Source organism: Canis lupus, chromosome 22 (genome assembly GCF_011100685.1).
Source record: "Canis lupus familiaris isolate Mischka breed German Shepherd chromosome 22, alternate assembly UU_Cfam_GSD_1.0, whole genome shotgun sequence".
Classification (NCBI taxonomy): domain Eukaryota; kingdom Metazoa; phylum Chordata; class Mammalia; order Carnivora; family Canidae; genus Canis; species Canis lupus.
Window position 1 is genome coordinate 61181025 of NC_049243.1, and position 20621 is coordinate 61201645.

Sequence of the window (20621 nt, forward strand, 5' to 3'; positions counted from 1 at the left end):
TGATTTATTTGTCTTTCCTCCCAAGGCTTCCCGGGAGGGTGGTGCCGCTGCTGCTGTTGTGTGCAGGTAGGGCCTAGCCAGGCACACGGCTCCCGTAGGCTCTGCACTCCCACCAGGACCCGGCCCGCTGGCCACCCCGGGTCCATTATTAGCTGTATCCCCTCTGAAGAGAGATGCCCCTTTGTCAACTGTCTAGCCACCCTGAGAGCAGTCTGTCTGGGAAAGGCAGGAAAATGCTTTCTTCTTTCCCTTGATTTGCCAGCTTTCAGAAAAGCAAGTTAGTTTTTTAGCTTCTGCAAAGGTGACTTACGCTGTTATCCTTAGGCTCAGTGTGAACTCCTGGACTCTGCTGCGTATGATGTGCTTCAGCCCATTGTGGAGGCTGGGACAGCCGAGGCTATCCTGTGACGTCTGCTTGCAAGTATCCAGCACGCACCTCTCTGTCCCTCGATGGCCCGGCCTGCCTCCCTCCACATTTGTATCTTGTGCTGTTGCTTGATGGGCAACTTTCAAGGTTTAGCAGTTTTCCCTGGTTGGGATTTTACAGGAGAAATGGAATTAGCAGGGTTCCCTCAGAAGAAAACAGGGTTCCTCCTTCTGCCTCAGTTCTGTTTCTCAAACATTTGACTCCAAGGGCAGAACAAAGAAACTTCTCTTGCCCACTGCCCCACCATGGCTTCTTCTCACAGGGAGATGTCCTCGTTTTGCAACTCAACACACTTGTGTCAAAGCAGAGGGACCAGGGACAGAGGCTGGGAGATGAGGGAGCGGCCGCAGGGGTGCCTGTGCTTGGCCCCTCCTTCTTGCAAAGTCTGGGTGTGGTTCCTAACAGTCGGGGCCGCCCCTTCTCACACACACCTGCTGTGGCTGCAGCCAGGAACCCTGGTGCCCTGGGTGGGCACCCGGCCCCATCCACACCGGTCACAGGTGCTCTGCCTGAGAAGAAAGCCGGGCAGGGCCCTGGGGGCAGGCATGAAGCTGCAGGCAGGGAACCTGGGGTACCGAGACCTAGAGCGCTGTCTGGAGGGTCGGAGGTGGAGTGTTCTCCACTCAGGAATCTGTCAGCTTCACAACAACACTCAGGATCTGCCACTCATTGCAGCTGGCGGAAGCCTGCCAACTTCCTCTTCCTCTGCTGTCACAGACCATCGCCCTTCGCCCTGGGCAAGAGGCCCTCTGAGCATAGCTCCCGAGGCAGAGGAAGGCCAAGTCTGCAGCTGGGCAGGGCCCAGGAGAACTTCCAGCCGCCAGCCATGGCCCCTCCCTGTGACCCCCCTCCCCTGGGCCACAGTGGACTGGGCACTGCCCTCGCCCCCCAGGGATCCATGTGCAGGGCAGAGGGCAGGGGGCCCTGGCTCAGTGGCAGGGTGCAGGCCATCGAGTCTGGAGACATTGCTGCAGCCTTCTGGGGCTGAAGGGTTCTCTCCGGGCCTCACTGCACAGAGGGCTTCTTCCCAAGCGCCGTGTGCTCCTGATTTGGGCCCATCCCCACTCGCCTGCTCCGGGCCCACACGGTGAACCTGGACCTGAGTCCACAACTAGTGTCCTGTCCCCTCAGGTGGTATCTGCCTGTGACCCGCGTTCTGGGTGCTGGGGCCTCACCTGGGTGGCTCATGTCTCTGGCTTTGGCTCGGCACATATGTGACACCCAGTTAAATTCTCATGAATGAAAAATTAACACAAATTTGTCATCCGACGGTTCTGGAGGGCAGAGGTCTACAAGAAGAGTGTCAGGGGCTGCTTCCTTCTGGGGGTTCTGGGGAGACCACCTTCCCTGACTATGCCAGCTTGGGTGGACCTGCACCCACGGCCCCTTCCTTAGCCTCACGCCAGCAGCCTCCCTCCTGCCCTCATAAGGACTGGCCTAAAATCCTCAAGTCGGCAAGGTAACCCCAGTTCTGGGGATTCAGGCTGATGTCTCAAGGGCATGACTGATGTCCACATGAGCCACATAAAAACCACTGTGTATATTCCCACCCTGCACCTTGCCTCCCAGACGGGTCTGTGGGTTGGTGCATGTGTCAAAATAGGGTTTGGGTGAACCGTGAAATGTCAGCCATAGAACGAATAAGACAGTAAAACTGACGTGTGTGTGCAAGAACCCAGACATCCTGAGTGCTGGGTTCCTCCTGTCCACATCCATCTGCTGGGTGTGGCGCCAACCAGGGGCAGCCCTGGCTTGGATTCTGAAGTTCTGAGAGGGCCTCTGCTGGGCCTCCAGCCTTGGGTGGGGACAGAGGCAGGATTCTGGGGCCCAGGGTCAGAAGTAGGGCTGCTGTTGCCGCTCCCTGACGGTGGGGAGACAGTTCTGGGGAATTGTCAGCCTCATCTCTGGACCACCAGCTCCTTTTGGAGCCCTGAAGCTGGAGTCAACGTGGATTCCCCTCCCCTCTCCCTGCAGGGGAGGGTGCCCCTGGGGCTCCTTCCCTCTGAGACCCCTGCCAGCCCTCCCACCTGCCTCTACCCAGGACTGTCGCCTACCAAGCTGCAGCCTGAATTCCCTCCCGGTTCTCTTGCTCATTCACCCATTCAGTGATGACTTATCAAGTTCACATTATCTTCCAGGAACCAAGGAAGATGCTGGAGATGAGGGTCAAAAGTTAAACAAAATATATAAATATAGGGCCTTTCTCGTTGAGTTTACCTTTGTTCTCATGGGGCAAATATAATATACAACTGGAAGGTAGGCTGCGTGCCAGATGGACGAAGGACTTTGGAATCTGCATATCCCAGTGGGTGCCAGCCTTCCTTCCTTCTTTCCTGAGGGTGAAGGGAAGCTCCTGGGGGAGGAGTGGCAGCCCTCAGAGCTGGCCAGGAGGGCATTGCCATGGGGAGGCCCCAGGACAGTGAGGGCCAGGTGGGGGCTGCACCAGCCTGGCCAAATTTTGGGGGGGACATGGCAGCAGCCAGGAGTTGGGGCTGGGGCAGGGTCTCTGGTGGTCTTGACAGGATGTGGACCAGGCAGTGGTCTGGGAAGAGCTGATCAGACTCAGAAATGGTGAAGGGCTCATTTTGGGTTAAACACTTTTGAGAAGCCTGTGGCTTACTGTTTCAGTGGTAACAGGCCACCAGGCAATGAGGCCTGCCAGTTCTGGGGGCAGGAGCCTGAGACCCCAGGGCCATGCAGTCGGCTCTCAGGACGGTCCCCTTCCTCGCTGCCCTGAGGGTTTTGTCTCTCAAGGAGCCTTGGTCACCTGCTCACCCCCCGGAGGACGTCCTGGTTGCTTCCAAGCTCTGGCAATGACGAGTAAAATTGCTATAAACACCCATGTGCACATTTTGTGCGGACACGTTTTCAACTCCTTTGGGTCGATACCAAGGACCGTGATTGCTGGATCGGATGCTACTCTTAGCATTGCTTTCTTCTCAAGTTCTCGCATTTAAATCTTTGGTCCATCTGAAATGTATTTTATTACATGGAATGAAGAGTAAAGAGTAGGAATATGATTTTTTCCAATTGGATAATCTGTTGCCTTAACATCATTTTTTGCTATGATATGTGTTTGGCCCCGTGAGAAGCCACCAGACGGTCTTCCAGGGTGGCTGCACCATTCTGCTCTCCCTCTGCAGAGTGGGTGAGCTCCTGCTGCTCCTCGTGCTCGCCAGCACTGGGTGCTGTGGGTGTTCTGGATCGTGGCCATGCTGGTCTATGGCAGCGGTGTCCTGCTGTCACGTTAATCTGCAGTTCCCTGATGGCAATGCTGAGGAACACCTTGTCATGTGCTTATTTGCCAGTTGTGCACCTGCTTTGGGGAGGTGTCTGTCCAGGTCTTGTAGCCATTTTTGTTTGGGCTGTTTGTTTTCTTATTGTTGAGTTTTAAGAGTTCTTTGTATATTTTGGATATGGGTCTCTTGTCAGATGTGTCTTTTGCAAATACTTTCTCCCCGTCTATGGTTTGTTTTTTCATTCTCTTAACAGTGTCTTCATCAGAACAGAAGTCTTTAATTCCCTACATTAAATTCAGTGTCTAATTCTTTTTTTTTTTTTCTTTTGTGGACGTTAGTTGCTCCAGATCCATTTGTTGAAGAGACTGTCCTTTCTCCTCTGTGAAAAATCAGTGACTATGTTTGTGTGGCTTCTGTTCCGTTCTACTCATCTATTCATTTGTTCTTTCACCAATACCATACGGTCCTGACTACTGTTGCTTCATCACAAGCCTTGAAGTCAGATAGTATCTGTTCTCTGACTTTGTTCTTCTCCGGTATTTGTGTTGACTATTCCGGGTCTTGCCATATAAACTTTTAAAGCAGCTTGCTGGGATTTTGATGGGTATTGTGTTGAATCTATAGACCAAGTTAGAAGGAACCGGCATCTTCACAATATTGAGTCTTCCAGCCCATGAACACGGAGTATCTCTCTATTTATCTGGATATTTTATTATTTCTTTCATCATAGCTTTTTAGTTTTCCTCAAATAGATGTAATACGTCTATATATTCTGTTAGGTTGTGCCTAAGGATGGGGCACTCAGAGATGCTGTGGGTCTGGCTCCAGATCACCAATAAAGCAAATACCTTAGTAAAATGAGTCAAATGAGTTTTTTGGTTTCCCAGCGCATGTAGTTATGTTTAACTAGTGTATTATGTGTGCAATAGAATTATGTCTTAAAAAGCAATGTACATACCTTAAATGAACAGTACTCTATTGCTAAAGAAGTCTAACCATCATCTTAACTCTCAGTGAGTCATAACCAATGATCACTGTAACAAATAAAATAATAATGAAAAAGTTTGAAATATGGCAAGAATTACCAAAATGTGACAAAGAGACACAAAGTAAGCAAATGCTGTTGGAAAAATGGCCCCAACTGACCTGCTCATTTCAGGATTGTCACTAACAATTTCAATTTGTATGAAACGCAGTATCTACAAAGCTCAATAAAACAAGTATGTCTATATGTCTCTCTCTCTCTTTTTCTCCTGTGTGTGTGCTAATGTAAATGATGTGTTTTTATTTTCAAATTTCAGTTATTTGTTGCTGGTATGTAGAAAAACAATGGACATTGTTCGTTGTTTCCTGCAACCGTGCTGTCCACGACTTGTAGTGGACAAGTTCCAGGACTTGTAGCCACTGTTAGTGGTTTGGGACTTTCTACCTGGCCAATCATGTCATCTGCAAATAAAGATAGTCTTATTTCTTCCTTTCCAATTTGTATAATTTTTACTTACTTTCCTTGTCTTATTTGCATCATTTAGGACCTCTAGTACAACATTAACTAGGAGTGGTAATGGGGACATCCTTGCCTTGCTCCTGACCGTAGGAGAGAAGCTAGTTTCCCACCATGAGGTATGATGTTAGCTAAAGGTTTTTTTGTAGATGCTCTTTATCAAGTTGAAAAGTTCTCTCCTTAAAAAATCAAAAAAAAAAAAAAAAAGAAAAGAAAAGAAAAGTTCTCTCCTATTCTTAATTTGTTGATGCTTTTTCTCATAAATAAGAGTTGGATTTTAATCAAATGCTTTCTGTATCTTCAGATATGATCGTATGAATTTTTCCTCTTTAGCACACCTGGGATAAATCGCACTTGGTCATGATGTACACTCTATTTATACATTGTTAAATTCAATTTGCTAGTATTGGGGGGGGGAATTTTTGCATCTATGTTCGTGAGAGATAGTGGTATGTACTCTTTCTTCTTTTATTTTTATATTAGGGTATTGTTGGCCTTGAAGAATGAGTTAGAAAGTATTCCCTCTGCTCGTATTTTCTGTAATAGATTGCAAAGAATTGATATCATTTCTTCCTTAAATGTTTGGTACAATTCACCAGTGGATTCATTTGGGTCTGGTGCTACTTTGGAAGATTATTAATTATTGATTCAATTTCTCTAATACACATATATAATACATAGGCCTATTGAGATCATCTGTTTCTGTGTGCATTTTAGTGGACTGTGTCTTAAGAATTGGCCCATTTCATCAAGGTTATCAGACATGCAGGCTTAGACTTGTTCATCATATTCCTTTATGTCCATGGGGTCTGTAGTCTGTGTTGATGGCCCCTCTTTCATTTCTGATGTTAGTAATTTGTGTCTTCCCTCCCTCCCTTAGTCATGCTGGAGATTTATCAATTTTATTAATCTTTCCAAGGAACTAGCTTTTGGTGTTTATTGATTTTCTCAATTGTTTTTCTGTTTTCAATTTCCTAGATTTATTATTTCTTTTTTTCTTGCTACTTTGGGATTTACTTGCTCATCTTTTTCCTGTTTCACAATGTAGAAATTTAGATCATGTACTTGAGACCTTTCTTCTGCAGTTACTTACAAATGACCCCTGAGCCCCACTTCCACTGTACCCCCACATTGTATTTAAAAAGTTGCATTTTCTTTTCATTTAATCAAAATAATTCTTAATTTCTCTGGAAGCCTCTTCTCTGACCCATTTATCCAAGTGTTCTGGGATATATCTTCAAACTTACTAACCCTTTCCTCATCGCTATACTAAGGAGTCCATCAGGGTTGCTTGATTTTCATGACAGTGTTTTTCATTTCTTGCATTTCTTTTTTATTCTTTCTTAGAGTTTCCATCTCTCTGTTTACATTATTCATTTATTATTGCATATTGTTGATTTGGTTCATGAGAACTTTTGGCTTATCAATTGTACTTATATTAAATTACTGATCTGATAATTCTAAAATCTCTGCCACACCAGAGCAGGCTCTGATGCTTGTTTTATCTGGTCAGACAGTGTTTTTTCCTGTCAACATGCCTTGTAATTTTTTGTTGAAAGCTGGACATGATGTATCAGGTAAAAGTAGCTGAGATAACTGGGACTTTAGGCTCTGGTGTGAGGTTTTTGTTTATCTGGTGTTCTTTCTTGCCGTATTTCTCTGGCTATTACCTCCAGCACATGTTAAAAGAGCAGTTTTTTTTTTTAACTTGTTTCTTATCTTAACAAGAAACTGATATTTCACTGTTAAACATCATATCAACTACATATTTTTAAATGATCTTTATCAGATTGAGGCAATTCCCTCCGTTTTGCTGTGTTTCAGTTTGGCTCTTCTAGTTTGCTGATTTTTTTTTTTTTAATTTGTGAATGTGTGCTGAATTTTGTCAAATGCTTTCTATACATCTGTTGAGGTGATCCTATGGATTAATCCTTTATCTGTAATCCTGCAAATTACAAAAAATGATTTTTCAAAATTAAATCTTTTATTTTGAGATAATTGAAGATTTACATTCAAATCAGAGAGATTCCACGGACCCTTTACTTAGTGTCTCTCCAATGGTAACAGTTAGCAAAACCGTGGAACAAGCATCACAAGTAGGGTACCAACATTGATAGGTCAAAGCATGGACGGTCCATCACATGAGAAGTGGAATTACCACTTGCCAAGTGCATAGAAAGCTTCCCCTCAGCTTTTCCTTTATGTATCATGTTTATTTCCATGAAGAGTTTAAAAAGTGTACTAGAGTGATTTTGTCAGCCTTTTTCTCAGCGCCTTTGGAAAGGTGTCCAGATCTGCCCTAGTATTGCCTTCTTTGTTGGGAGATTACAAAAATATGGGCCTACTCACATGCTTGCTTTCTTCTCAATTCTTTCACATTTAAATCCTTGGTCCATCTGAAATGTACTTTACTACATGGAATGAAGAGTAAAGAGTAGGAATAGTATTTTATCCAATTGGATTGTTGGTTGCCTTAATATCATTTGTTGAATAATTTATCACTTAAATACTTTATTTTTAATCCTTAGTGTTCACCCTTAAATATAAGTATTTCTTTTTTTTTTTTTAATTTTTTTTTTTTAATTTTTATTTGATAGTCACACACACAGAGAGAGAGAGAGAGGCAGAGACACAGGCAGAGGGAGAAGCAGGCTCCATGCACCGGGAGCCCGACGTGGGATTCGATCCCGGGTCTCCAGGATCGCGCCCTGGGCCAAAGGCAGGCGCCAAACCGCTGCGCCACCCAGGGATCCCTAAATATAAGTATTTCTATCTCTATTTCACATATGAGATCATTGAAATCAAGTTAACTAAGTTATTTAAGGTCATGCAGCTAAAAACTCTGGAAAGCCAGAATCAAATCAGTTTTGCAGTTGTCTAATGTCCAAGCACCAAGGCGCCTTGGGAGCCTGCCTCCTGGAAGACCACGTTTGGGCAAGTTGCCCAGCAATGCAGTCTTTGGTTTTGGGCCTTTGAGATGCTTTTTTAGGAAACACTTTTAAAGGGATCTCTTGGTGGCACTAAGATAATTAACCTCCCTTGATGATCCAAGGCACCTCCATCTGTACCAAATTTGCCTTCGTGGTGCACCAATAAGATTCTACTGTTAGTTGCAGAGTCACTATTGCTCTCTGGGATGCACCAACTAAATCAGATGGAAAAGCTGGAAGAAATAGGAAGATTTCTGTTCCAGAAAGAGTTGGCTGGTGGCTGGTACATTCTTTCCCCTTATCCCACACTTTTGTGGTGAGAAAAAGTATGCTTTGCTGAGAGGTGAGCAGGAGGAAAAGCAGTTGGCTTGGCAGATGAAGCAGGAGTGATTCTTCCCAACTGAGGCCCACTGAGGGAGGGCTGGCTCATCTCATTGCCCATCACATTCCACAGAGGGAAATCAGCAGGGAAACAGTGACATCATGTCCATGTCTCTGAGCAGCTGAACAATTCTGTGGCTCCTGACCGGTGTGGAAAGCATGTGCAGGTAGTCATAATGCAGAACCCTGGACGTCCAGGGTCATCACCACATTGCTTCTCCCTGGAGCCCTCCAGAGCAGTCCACACAAACACATATGTGAATACCTAGTAAGAGACTGTGATGGGTCCTTAATCTCAGAAGTGTACATTAGTAGGATTAATAATGGAGCACAGCACAGGGTAGATGGGGGAGCATGGTGCAGGTTGGTGAGGAGAATGATGTGAAGTCAGTGGGAAGCATGTGTTACATAGTGGGACGAATGATGTGAGGTTAGTGGGGAGCACAGTGCTGGGCAGTGGGGCGCATGGTGCGGGGTTGGTGGGGTGTGGAGTTAGGAGGCCAAGCACACAAGGAGGCATTGCAACATTCACTGGGGTTTGGGGATTCACAGAGCCAGGGTCAGGACACACGGAGGCAGCCAGGGAGGATGTGCCTGGGATGGTGCACCTCACAGCCAGGCAGGCGGGCAGGGCAGCCGGCAGGGATGCTCATGGTGAGCTGAGAGGATGCTGCAGGAGGCTAAGTGGAAACCAGCCATCACACAGGATGACAGTGACAAGCAAAATGCATGGGGACAAGGGAGAGAGACTGGCAGTTTGCTGGCAGGTCTGCTAACCCTGGCAAAGCTCCTCAACAGCTTTCCATTGCCCTTGGGGTTATTGGCTGGAGCAACTCGTGTGGCACAGGGCTGCTTCTGCCCACACGTCCTCCCTCCGTGTGCTTCCCGAGTGGGTAACTCTTCCTTCTCTGATTTGCAGCGTACTCTGTGGGCCAAAGTCCTTTAGACCTGCATTGCGGGGCATCTTCTGCCTGGGACCCTGGCTGCCCCGTTCCATCCCACCAACCCTGCACAGTGTCCCAGCTGCTGGAATGCTTTCTCTGCCCCAGCAGACCTAACTCAGGGGTTCCATCCATGGGCTTGGTGCCCTGAGTTGTCAGGACACAGAACCCCGGAAGCACATGCCCAGCATTCCCGGCGCGTGGCAGAGGAGCGAGTATGCGGAAGGTAGGTTTTGTGGGAGCACTGGGTTCAGCTGGACTTAACACAGAGCAAGGCCTGTGTGTCTGGGAGAAGTCACCCAAATAGGAAAGTTTTAAAACTTCTGCTCTGTTGAAGATACCTTAAGAGGATAAAAAGCAGGCTACAAAGTATTTGCAAATCACAATTCTAACAAAAGACTTGAATCTAAAATATACTCTGAATTCAGCTGCGAGAAACAAATAAGCTAATTAGAAAGTGAGCAAAAGATGTGATCAGACACCTCACCACCGTCATTAGCCACGAGGGAAATGTGAGTTACAGCTGCAATGAGCTATCACTGCACGTGTGTCAAGACAGTGACAAGGTCACGTACGGGGGGTGGGGGGGGATAGCGGGAAGCTGGCCTCATGCCAGCTGTGGGCCAGAGGGTACGAGGGCACAGGCAGGCTGCAGGAGAGCCGCACAGCCCCGTCCAACACCCAGCGGCACAGCAGCACGTTCCTTGGTGTTCACTCCTGGAAACGAAACGTGTCCCCATGGAAGCTGGTAGCAGGGCTCCTGGTGATACACTGAAGCATAATCATAGGCACGGAGAAGGGTCAGTGGTGGCAGGAGTTAGCGTGGGGTTCCAGTTCTGGGGTGGCATGGGGGGGTGAACGGAATAGTTCTTTATGACTGTTGGGTGGCAGGCACAGAAAGCCCGGGGCAGCTTATGGGGAATGGGAAATGTGAGTTCCTTTGTTGGCCCGTGTAGCCGAAGCCCAGGGACAGAGCTGGCAGGTGCCCAGACCTGGGCCTCTCTGCTCTCTGGCCCTTGCTCAGACCATTTGGACCAGGTAGGCTCCCTCCAGGGTCTCCCAGGGGAGGGGCCGTTGGTGGGGGAGGACAAGCAGTGGGTGCCACACACGCGTCTCACCCAGTGCCCATCATCCTGTCCTCAGAGCCCCACTTTTCGAATAACATCCCAAAAGTGATAAGCTGAGGGCTGGCAGAGGTGTCGACCCTGTGCTTTCCATCACGAGCCAACAGAGAGAAGAGCGGCGGGGGCTGTGATGTTTGGAAGGTAGAGCTGGGCTCTGCAGCCGGAGGGCTCTGCGGCCACAGCCTCGCACAGACTAGACCAGTCAGAGCAGAACACAAACATTGCACTCTCCCTGCTGTGCAGTACTTGCTCTTCAGAGATCGCTTGCTTCCAATCCAACAAAAACGGTGGATGGCTTGTGGGTTTCCTTGGCTGGAAAAGTTATTCTAGAGGCTATCACACATCATACATTTCAGCTATCAAAACTTGGGCCTACGCAAATAAAGCCAAGTGAGGAAGAGAGGTGTTTGGAGGGAAATTGTTTCCAAAGAAGAATTCTGACAATTCAGAGCTTAAGCAGAACTTAGTTTTGGTTGAGAGAAGCCAACCAGGAGGGAAGAATCCCAGAAATACTTTGCAGGGCCTGAGTCTGGGCATGTTGCTTAACCCCATCACGGTTCCCAGGCCCGGACTGTTCTTTCTGGCTGACTCGGGGCTTTGGAGGTAATGTGTATACGTGGTATGATTGTGATAAATTGAAAGTCCTGTGTAGCCCTCCCCTCGATAAGAGACAGGAACTCGGGATCCCTGGGTGGCGCAGCGGTTTGGCGCCTGCCTTTGGCCCAGGGCGCGATCCTGGAGACCCGGGATCGAATCCCACGTCAGGCTCACGGTGCATGGAGCCTGCTTCTCCCTCTGCCTGTGTCTCTGCCTCTCTCTCTCTCTCTCTGTGTGACTATCATAAATACATAAAAATTAAAAAAAAAAAAGAGACAGGAACTCTCCAAACTGCCAAGAGGTCCCCTCATTCCCCTTCCCAGTGACCCCACCTCCACCAGAGGCAGCCAGGTGCTCACGGCTCTATCGATGAAAAGTGTGGCCTGTTTGAACTTTGTGGAGATGGATTCACGCGGTTTGCACTCTTTGCATCTGGATTCTCTCCCTCAGTGTGCTATGAGACTCACCCAAGCTGCCCTGCTCCATACTGCAGTCCTCAGGAGGCACCGTGGCCCCATCTGGACCCCATATCATTTCCTCCCTGGAAAGATATGCTGCCCCATAGCTGTTTGGCTAAATGTAGACGAGTCCTCTCTTCTGTGGGGAGGGAGCTCGCGTCAGGGTGAGGGCCCCAATTTCTTGGCCACTCCTAGATCGATAGTGTCTGCTCCATCTGGCCAGTGACCATGTCTGCAGCCCTAGGGTGCCTGTACTAAAGCCCCACTGAACAGAGAGTTACTGACAGACACTGAGGAAAGAATGAAATGCAGGAACCCGAGGTTTGAGATTTTTCTGGACAATGATCCTAAAGCCCTGCCAGCAGCAGGTGCCACCAAGATGGTCGTCAGATCTGGTGATAGTCTCCTCAGTAGGAGGGTGGAACCACAGGTGGAGGGCTGGCAGGTGGCAGCAGCACCGGGGCACCCCCACAGTTAAACAGCACAGTGTGCAGAGTTCTCTCCTGCAGTCAGGACTGGACTTTTATTGCTGAGATTTCATTTTTCTTCACAGAGAAGCAGGAATTTAGATGCTCTGAATTGTCAACAAACTGAAGGTTGTGGCCTCAGGGTGGGGGAGGGGGCTTGGGTTCTCACTCCAAACTTTAGAGGCCTGGAAAAGAATATATTATCACTAATTGGACCTCAGGCTTTGAGATGGTGAAACTCAGCTTCATCACGACCACCCACAGGCTGGAGGAAGATGAAAGACGCTCTCCAAGATTAGGGACCACAGGCTGAGTTGCACCAGGGGCTCCGCCAGCTGGAAGCCAGCCCTGAAGATCACAGGATCTCAGATCTGAGGGGAGCAGAAAGGTCTTGCCCAGCTCCATGTGCGATGCTGCCACCGCCCTTCACCCGCCCATCCTCCTCTGCAGCCCCAAGAACCCCCCTCTCTCATCCTGCTCCCTGGAGCCTGTCGGGTCAGTTCAGGAAACAAACATACTAGCTATCCAACCTGGAAGCAATGAATAATCGAAAATTAGAGCCAATCGTCCAGGAAAAAGAGGAGGAATATGGTCACGCCTCTGGAGAGTCATGTTTTCTATGCAGCAGAAAATGCATAGGGATGGAGATAAACTCCGGCAGGTATTCAGGGCTATTCTGTGTCATTCCCTTGTAGCAGAGTGAATCTGCTTCAAGACCTTCCTGCCCTGGGACTTTGGGTCACGCACCACCACCCTCACCTCCCCAGCATGCCAGTTTTGTCTGGCCAGGCAGGCAGGGGCTAGGCATCTGGAGAGGCTCTTCTGGAATGGAGTACCTGCTTCGCCACCACAGGGCCAGAACTTCCTGGAGGGGACCCTATGCCCACTGAAGATTCAGACCCCTTCTTTCTTAACACTTTGGGTATAAGTAGTAGTTGCTCCATAACTACAGGAAAAAACAACCCTCCCAGTAGACCCCTCTTAAACATCAAGCTATGTGCTACTTAGCACTGTTTGCAGAGTTCTCAGAGTAGAGGACAAAGTCCTTCCCATGACTCTCCAACAGAGTACAAATGTTCCAGCATTTGTCCAGGAGAGGAATTCAAAAGGAAAAAATTTTAAAAATGGAAAAAATCATGATACACCAAAATATGCATTTTGGATAGCATTATTTGTAATAGTGAAAAATATAAACAACCAAATGTCCAAGAGGGAGATTACTAGGTGGGCTGTGGTAAATCCTCATGCCAGATGATCCTAAAACAATAAACATGATACTTATCAAGAGCTAACAACATGCACTCATCTATCCATTGAGTTACAGTAAAGTGTTCTGTGTATTCTGTTCCAGCAAATAAGATCATACACATAACATATGATAATAGTTTTTTTTTTCTTGTGCTACAATATAAAAGGCCTCAAAGAAAATAGGGCAAAAATGTTCACCATGGTCTTCTCTGGGTGATGGGACTCTAAGTGATTTCTTCTTTTTTTTCCGTTTGTTTTTTATTTTCCAAATTTCCTGTAACGAGCATTTTATACCAGGAAACTCCCAATAGGATGTTGGCTGCACTTTGTATGTAGCTTCTGCTTGTGTGTGTGTTGACTGCAGTTACTCTGGCATCACTTCCTGTGTGCATTACCTCCTCCACCACACAGTATATTTCTGCACAAACCAGTAATGACCTGGGGTCCCCACCAGGGCACAGGGCTCTGCACACAGTTATCTCCCATTCCTGTCTTCAGAGCAGGATGGGTGACTTACCTGTGTACTTCCTCTCTGCACAGATGAGGAGACAGAAAAAGATCTCAACTTGCCAAAGTACACGGTGCTGATGGAGCCAGACCATCACCACATCCCACTGATAAACTTCAGCCGGGGAATTAATATTTTTGGTCTATTAATATCATTCCTGGATGTAATGCAAACCATTTCCAACACCTCCATTGTTTCAGTGCATACTTTCCTTATGAGGTTGCCTTTGGTGGCCAGGGGATTTGCACGCTACAACAAAGTCCTCATAAATTTCCAAACAATAGTCCCTGGTATCTGCCTCTCTGGCTGAAGGACAGACATTGCAACTTTGGACTCACTTTCTTCCAAATACGCATACTACTAAAGACAGAGGATCTGTCAGTCCTTAATAATCAGTACCCTACTGGAGTGTGTCACTTTTGTAGCATTTAGGAAAGACAGACTTTCAGGAAGATGGTCAGAAGTATAGCTTTCCTTGGGCTAAATACTCAAAGTGAGAGTAATACCCCAAATAAAGGACAGCCAACAAAGTCCAGTGAGGAACTCTCTAAAAATTAAGAGGAAATTTAGAGAAAAATACCATCTCTGGTCCAGTTACCAATAACTGCTCCATGGGGAGGTGGGGAAGGGTGAGGAAGAGGGTCCCTGGGCTGGGACCCTCCCTGAAAACTCTTACTCCAGTGCATTTGGGTTTACACGAACTGTTTTAAAAAGAAAAAGAAATGTAAATGCCAGTGAAGGCAGGACGGGTTACTGGTATTCAAATACTAAGCTTGTGATCATAGTAGATGTCATGTGGGTCACTGTCCAAAAACAAGGTGGAAGCACATAACAATGATAACACCAAAGGAGCCAGAAGACCTGGGGAAAGAAGCCAGAGGTCCCCTTGCTGTCGAGTAGGTGGTGGTTGGTGGCAGCAGCGGTACCAAAGATGGTCCTGGAAGTAATAACCTCACTCTGGTGCATATGCAAACATTATCTCATTTAATCTCCCCAACCCAGGGAGGCAGGTGTCCTGTATCAAGTGCACAAACATGGACACTGAGGCTTGCACATGGACAGATTCGGTGCTTGCACAAGATCACACCATATGCAAGCAGGGCCACGTTGCAACCCACATATAACTTTCAAGCCCTTACAGCAATGTGGAAATGAATAATTCAAAAGTGAATTCCAGAAACTTTCCTGACCGAAAGTGAATCTTGGCATTGATACTATACAGGCAGCGAGACTTGCCCAAAAGCAATTTTAAAAGAAAGGCTCCACCCCTCTTTCCAATTCCAGGCACCTACTTGTCAAGGTTTTAGATTAAAGAGAGAGAGAGAGGATCCTATAAACACCATGAAGAAATGAGAGCTGAGACCTGTATGTTCTGGAATTCATCCACTAGACTTCTGCAATGAGAATACTCTAGAAAGTGTTCATTAGAGTTTGGGTATCACGTCTCTGATCTGTATTCCCAGTAGGTATTTCGAACATAGCATACCTGACTTAACCTGGCTTTCCCCCTGAAGACCTGTCCTGCCCCTCATTTCCTCCTTTTGTGTTCACCGGAGCTCCACAGACCCCCATGTGCAGGGTCACACCTCCTCTGTCCTCAGACAAGGAGTCTCTCTGAAACAGGTAATGAAATGGGTGCCAGCTCGGCAGGAACTCCCAGACTCGCTGCCCACATCAGTCACGCCCATTGCCGTGAAGCCATCAGGAGTGTCGGATGTGGCCTGCAGGCTGTCCAAACCTCCCCTGGTCTGTCAGGCTCGCCAAACCGTAATCCCCACCTACCATGGGGAGTTTATGGGACCCCACATATGCTGTTGAAGAAGAATTTTTTCTTTTTCAAGATTGCAGTAATTAGAAGAGGGTGATTATAATTGAATCTAGGAAGTAACAATGCATTTAATAAATTCAACAAAATCTCACTGTGTCATATTGCAATAATATTGAAACCAAATAAGAAAAAGAAGGATGAAAACATACCTAAGCTGAGGGAAGTTGGCTAATTTCTTAAATAAAACAGAAAAGGTACATATACAAGAAATACTGTGAACTTTATTTATTTATTTATTTATTTATTTATTTATTTATTTATTTAATTTATTCAGGAGAGACACAGAAAGAGGCAGAGACACAGGCAGAGGGAGAAGCAGGCCCCATACAGGGAGCCTGACGCGGGACCCGATCCCGGGTCTCCAGGCTCATGCCCTGGCCCAAAGGCAGGCACTAAACCGCTGAGCCACCCAGGGATCCCCCAACATTATTTAAAAGCAGTGAATACACAAATATAAAACACTACATTTCGAACACAAAACCCAAGCACTGTATCACGTGGCAGTGCTTTCCAAATTTCAGCCTTCTGCTCACAAATGCTGGTTTTGCCATATCTGTGTCATTTGCATCATTATTATTTACTTACTGCATCTTTAATAGACTTAATGTTTTGTCTATTTGGAGGAGTATCTGTAAAGTCACAGGGCACTGAAATAGTTTAGCAACTTAAAAAAAAATTGTTCTAGCTGCATACCACCTAAAACCGTTTGCACAACCCCTCCACACTTCGGATTAAGGAAAGAGATAATCATACCTCCTGCTGTGTGAACACAGGTGCACAACAAATAAAGGAGATGGGTAGATGGGCAGAAGCAGCACAGAGAGGTGGCCCTTGCCTCACCCACACCCAGACGCCCTGACCTGCCAACAGCCGTCCCAAAATTTTGCCAAGTGGGCATGCTATGCTACTCATTTTATTAGGGAAATCTTAAAAAAAAATGTAGGCAAGTCCTTTAAAATCTAAAATTTAACTTAAAACCTAGGGTAATTTCCTACCTCAAGTAAATTCTCAGTACAATAGGACTTCTCACAGAGCAGATCCAATATATCTAATAGAAAGGTGGAACCATAATCTGCATTAGCATTGAAAAAAAATGTAAGAATAGTATAAATATTTGAAAAGTTACCAAGATGGCACTATGAAATCCAAACAATATTTATCTACATTTTTTTCTAATTATAAAAGTAATTTGTGTGTATTGCAGATCATTTGAAAAATACAAGAAAATACAAATAAGGAAATAAATTTCATCTAGACATAAAACACCGTTAAGATCTTCACACATGTTCTTGATATCTTAATAATATGCAAATGCATAAATATGTAGACACATATTTTCACAAAAAAATGTGTTCCTGCAATATATACTGTTCTGTAACATGCTTCTCCTACTTAGCAATATTATGAGCACTTTTCCAGTTTACTAACTTTCCTAACGCACCATTTCAAAGGCTCCACAGCATTTCATTATTGGAAATAGTTTAGCTTCTAGCCCAGTGTGGGACTTTTAGAACTGCTTATACGTTTTCACTGTCATCCCCTTACACACGAACTCTAGTGGACGTTTGGTTAAAATGAAACATTTGAAATATCACCGTGACGATTCCCTACCTTAACCAATATTTTCCCTTATCTGACCAAATATTTCAGCAAAGTGTCCAAAGAGTGCAGTGTTTCTCTATGCTCCTTAGAGAAGTTTTATGCTTTCATTTGTTTTACAAATGTGTTCATAGTGGGCTTCATAGTGTCATACATTTTATATTTTTATGTGCTCAGCTCTACTAAGCTTCCCACCTCTGGTTTCTGGTTTTGGTATTCCACTTACACTCTCAACTTACTTAAGCTTTTCTTACAGTCTCTTACTAAGTGTACTGTTTCCTCAATGCAAACAAACTTTTGCACAATGCACACTTCTTGACCTAACTAACCTGGGTTTTTAATAGATAGTGTTGCAACTTTGAATGGATCTTCTATCCTCAGCACCGTTGCCCACTGGGTATTGCTACCATCTGGAAGCACCACTGGCTTTGTGCATTAATTTTATTGTCTGTTGTTGTCATTTCCTCTCCTGATTTTATCAATTTGAGCCCATTCTTTTGGGTGTTTTGAGGAAGTTTTATGGCTCCAAGCTCTGATTCTGAAATCAGCCAGACCTGTGCTTGCATTCTAGGTACACCATTTGCTAGATCTAGGTCTTGGGCAGGTCATTATATTCTCTTCTCCTCAGCTGTATTGAGATATACTTGACAACACTGTGTAAGTTCAAGCTGTACAACCTAATGATCCTGTATATATATTGTGAAAAGTTGCCACATTAAGGTCAGTTAGTACATTTATCACCTCACAAAGTTACCACATGTGTGTGTAGGGTGTGATGAGAACATTTAAGATCTACCCTCAGCAAATTTCAAGTATATAATATAGTGTCATTAACCACAGTCACCATGCTACATGTTAGATCCCTAGAACTTATTCATCTAATAACTAGAAATTTGTATTGTTTGATCAACATCTCCCCATTTCCCCCTCCCCCAGCCCCTGACAACCACCAGTCTACAATCTGTCCCAGTGAGCCGGACTTTTTTAGACTCCATATATATAACTGAGATCATACAGTATTTGTCCTTCTCTGTTGCCTACTTCACTTAGCATAATCTCCTCAAGGTTCATCCATGTTGTTGCAAATGCGGATTTCCTTCTTTTATTTATGGCTGGATAATTATCCATTATAAATACATACATACATACATACATACTTCCATAACATGGATAAATAAAAATATATATCTAACTGATTTTTAAAAAGATTTTATTTACTTACTTGAGAGAGCAGGACAGTGAGCATGAGCTGGGGGAGGGACAGAGGGAGCAGGAGAGGCAGACCCCCCGCTGAGCAGGAAGCCTGAGTCAGGTCTCCATCCCAGGACCCTGACGTCACCATCTGAGCCAAAGGCTGATGCTTAACCAACCGAGTGGCCCACATGCCCTGTAAATGTGATATTGATCTGTTGTGGACATTTAAGCTGTTTTCATGTCTTGGCTATTGTAGAATAATGCTGCAACAAACAGGAGGGCGCCAGCATCTCTTTAAGACAGTGATTTTACTTCCTATGGATATATATTCACCAGTGGGATTGCTGGATCGTATGGTATTTCTATTTCTAATTTTCTGAGGAAAATCCATACTATTTTCCACCGTGGCTGCACCAAGTGATGCCCCCACCGAACAGTGCACCAAACAGTTCACATCCTCTAGAACCCTTACCTCTTGTCTTTTTGATAATAGCCATTCTGGCAGGTGTGAGGTGATAGCTCCTTGTGGTTTTGATTTGCATTTCCTTGATGAGTAGTGATGTTGAAAGTCTTTTCATATAACTGTTGGCCATTTGGATCTCTTGTTTGGAAAAATGTCTATTTAGGTCCTTTACCCATTTTTAATTGGATTATTTGCTTTGTTATTGAGATGTAAGAGTTCTTTACATATTTTGGATATTAATCCCTTAACAGATAGATGGTTGGCAAATATTTTCTCCCATTCCATAGGTTGCCTTTTCATTTTGTTGACGAGCTTCTTTCTTTTTTAAAAAAGATTTTATTTATTCTTTGAAAGAGACAGAGAACCTGGGTGAGGGGAGAGGCATAGGCAGAGGGAGAAGCAGACTCCCCCTGAGCAGGGAGCCATATGTGGGACTCGATCCCAGGACTCTGGGATCATGACCTGAGCTGAAGGCAGATGCTTAGTCATCTGAGCCACCCAGATGCCCCTGTTGATGGGTTTCTTTTGCTGTGCAGAAGCTTTTTAACTTGGTGTCATTCTACTTGTCTATTTTTGCTTTTGTTACCTATGCTTTTGGTGTCATCTCCAAAAAGTCATCACCAAGACTAATGTCAAGGGGGTTTTCCTCATGTTTTCTTCTAGGAACTTTATTTACAGTTTCAAGTTTTTCATCGAAGTCTTTAATCCATTTTGGCTCATTTTTGTGAGTGGTGTAAAATAGAGATCTAAATTCATTCCTTTGCATGGATATTCAGTTTTTCCAATGCCAGTCATTATCTTCTGAAGGCTCAGGTTTAATTTTTGTAAAATGTGCATGTAATTTTTGTAAAATGACACCTCACTAAAATGGTGTCACAGTGAAGTGAGATAATGTGTTTAAGAATGTATTATACATGCACATATATGTATATACATTATATGTAAATATGTATCTCAGACAGGTCAGGTGCAAATAGTAGAAGTTCCTTTCCTTTTTGTTTTTGGATGTTGTATCTCTTATTTCTTTTTTTGGTCTTACTACCTTGGGTAGAACTTCTGGAATGCTGAGTAACAATAGAGAAAGAGGGTCTTCCTGCCAATAATACTGGGAGAGCTTAGTGCTTCCTCTCCAACGTTGCTGGCACCTGCTTCTATTTCATGATCCTCATCAGGAATTCCTCCAAGGATAAAATTCATGGCTGTCTCCTCCCCCAGATTTTGGGAGCCTGAACCGCTCTCATGACGGACAGCCTAGCAGCACTATTAAGAGAAAGTCAGGAGTCTTTCCATGTTGCATGGTTCAGATGTTCAATTTTAAGCATCTTACATTGATCTTGCTTGCTGGAAGTCCATGGTGGTCAACAGACCAGGGTCTAGGACTCCTGTCTGGTTTCAACAGTGCAAGCTGCTCCTGCTGGTGCTCTCTGCCTGAGGGTGTCTGCCCTTCCTTCCCATCCTCCCAAAAGGAGGGTCTGCCCTGGACAGTTGGCCTAGTAATGCCATAAGAGTTACCTCCTCCTCTTCCATCTTTTTCACTTGCTTATCTCAGAGCATAAAGAGATGTTGAAATGCATAGACCAAAAACATCTGGGCAACTTCCAGGTAGAGGCAGGCAGGCTTGACTTCACAGAGAAGATTTATGACTTTAGATGTACAGCCAGGAAAGGAATAAAAGCTGGCATGTAGAACAGATTCAAGAGAGGTTCTGATCAACTT

At 45.4% G+C, this 20621-nt stretch overlaps 1 long non-coding RNA gene across 5 annotated transcripts in view; it reads left to right on the plus strand.

Moving 5' to 3' along the window:
• LOC111091731 overlaps nt 1-20621 on the plus strand; it is a 45874-nt gene that overhangs the window by 16663 nt on the left and 8590 nt on the right. The window contains exons 2-4 of one of the 5 annotated variants that reach the window (XR_005376638.1): nt 5196-5286; nt 7765-9645; nt 15445-15739. This is a non-coding gene — a long non-coding RNA (uncharacterized LOC111091731). The other 4 variants (XR_005376635.1, XR_005376634.1, XR_005376636.1 and 1 more) reach the window with 4 other exon arrangements.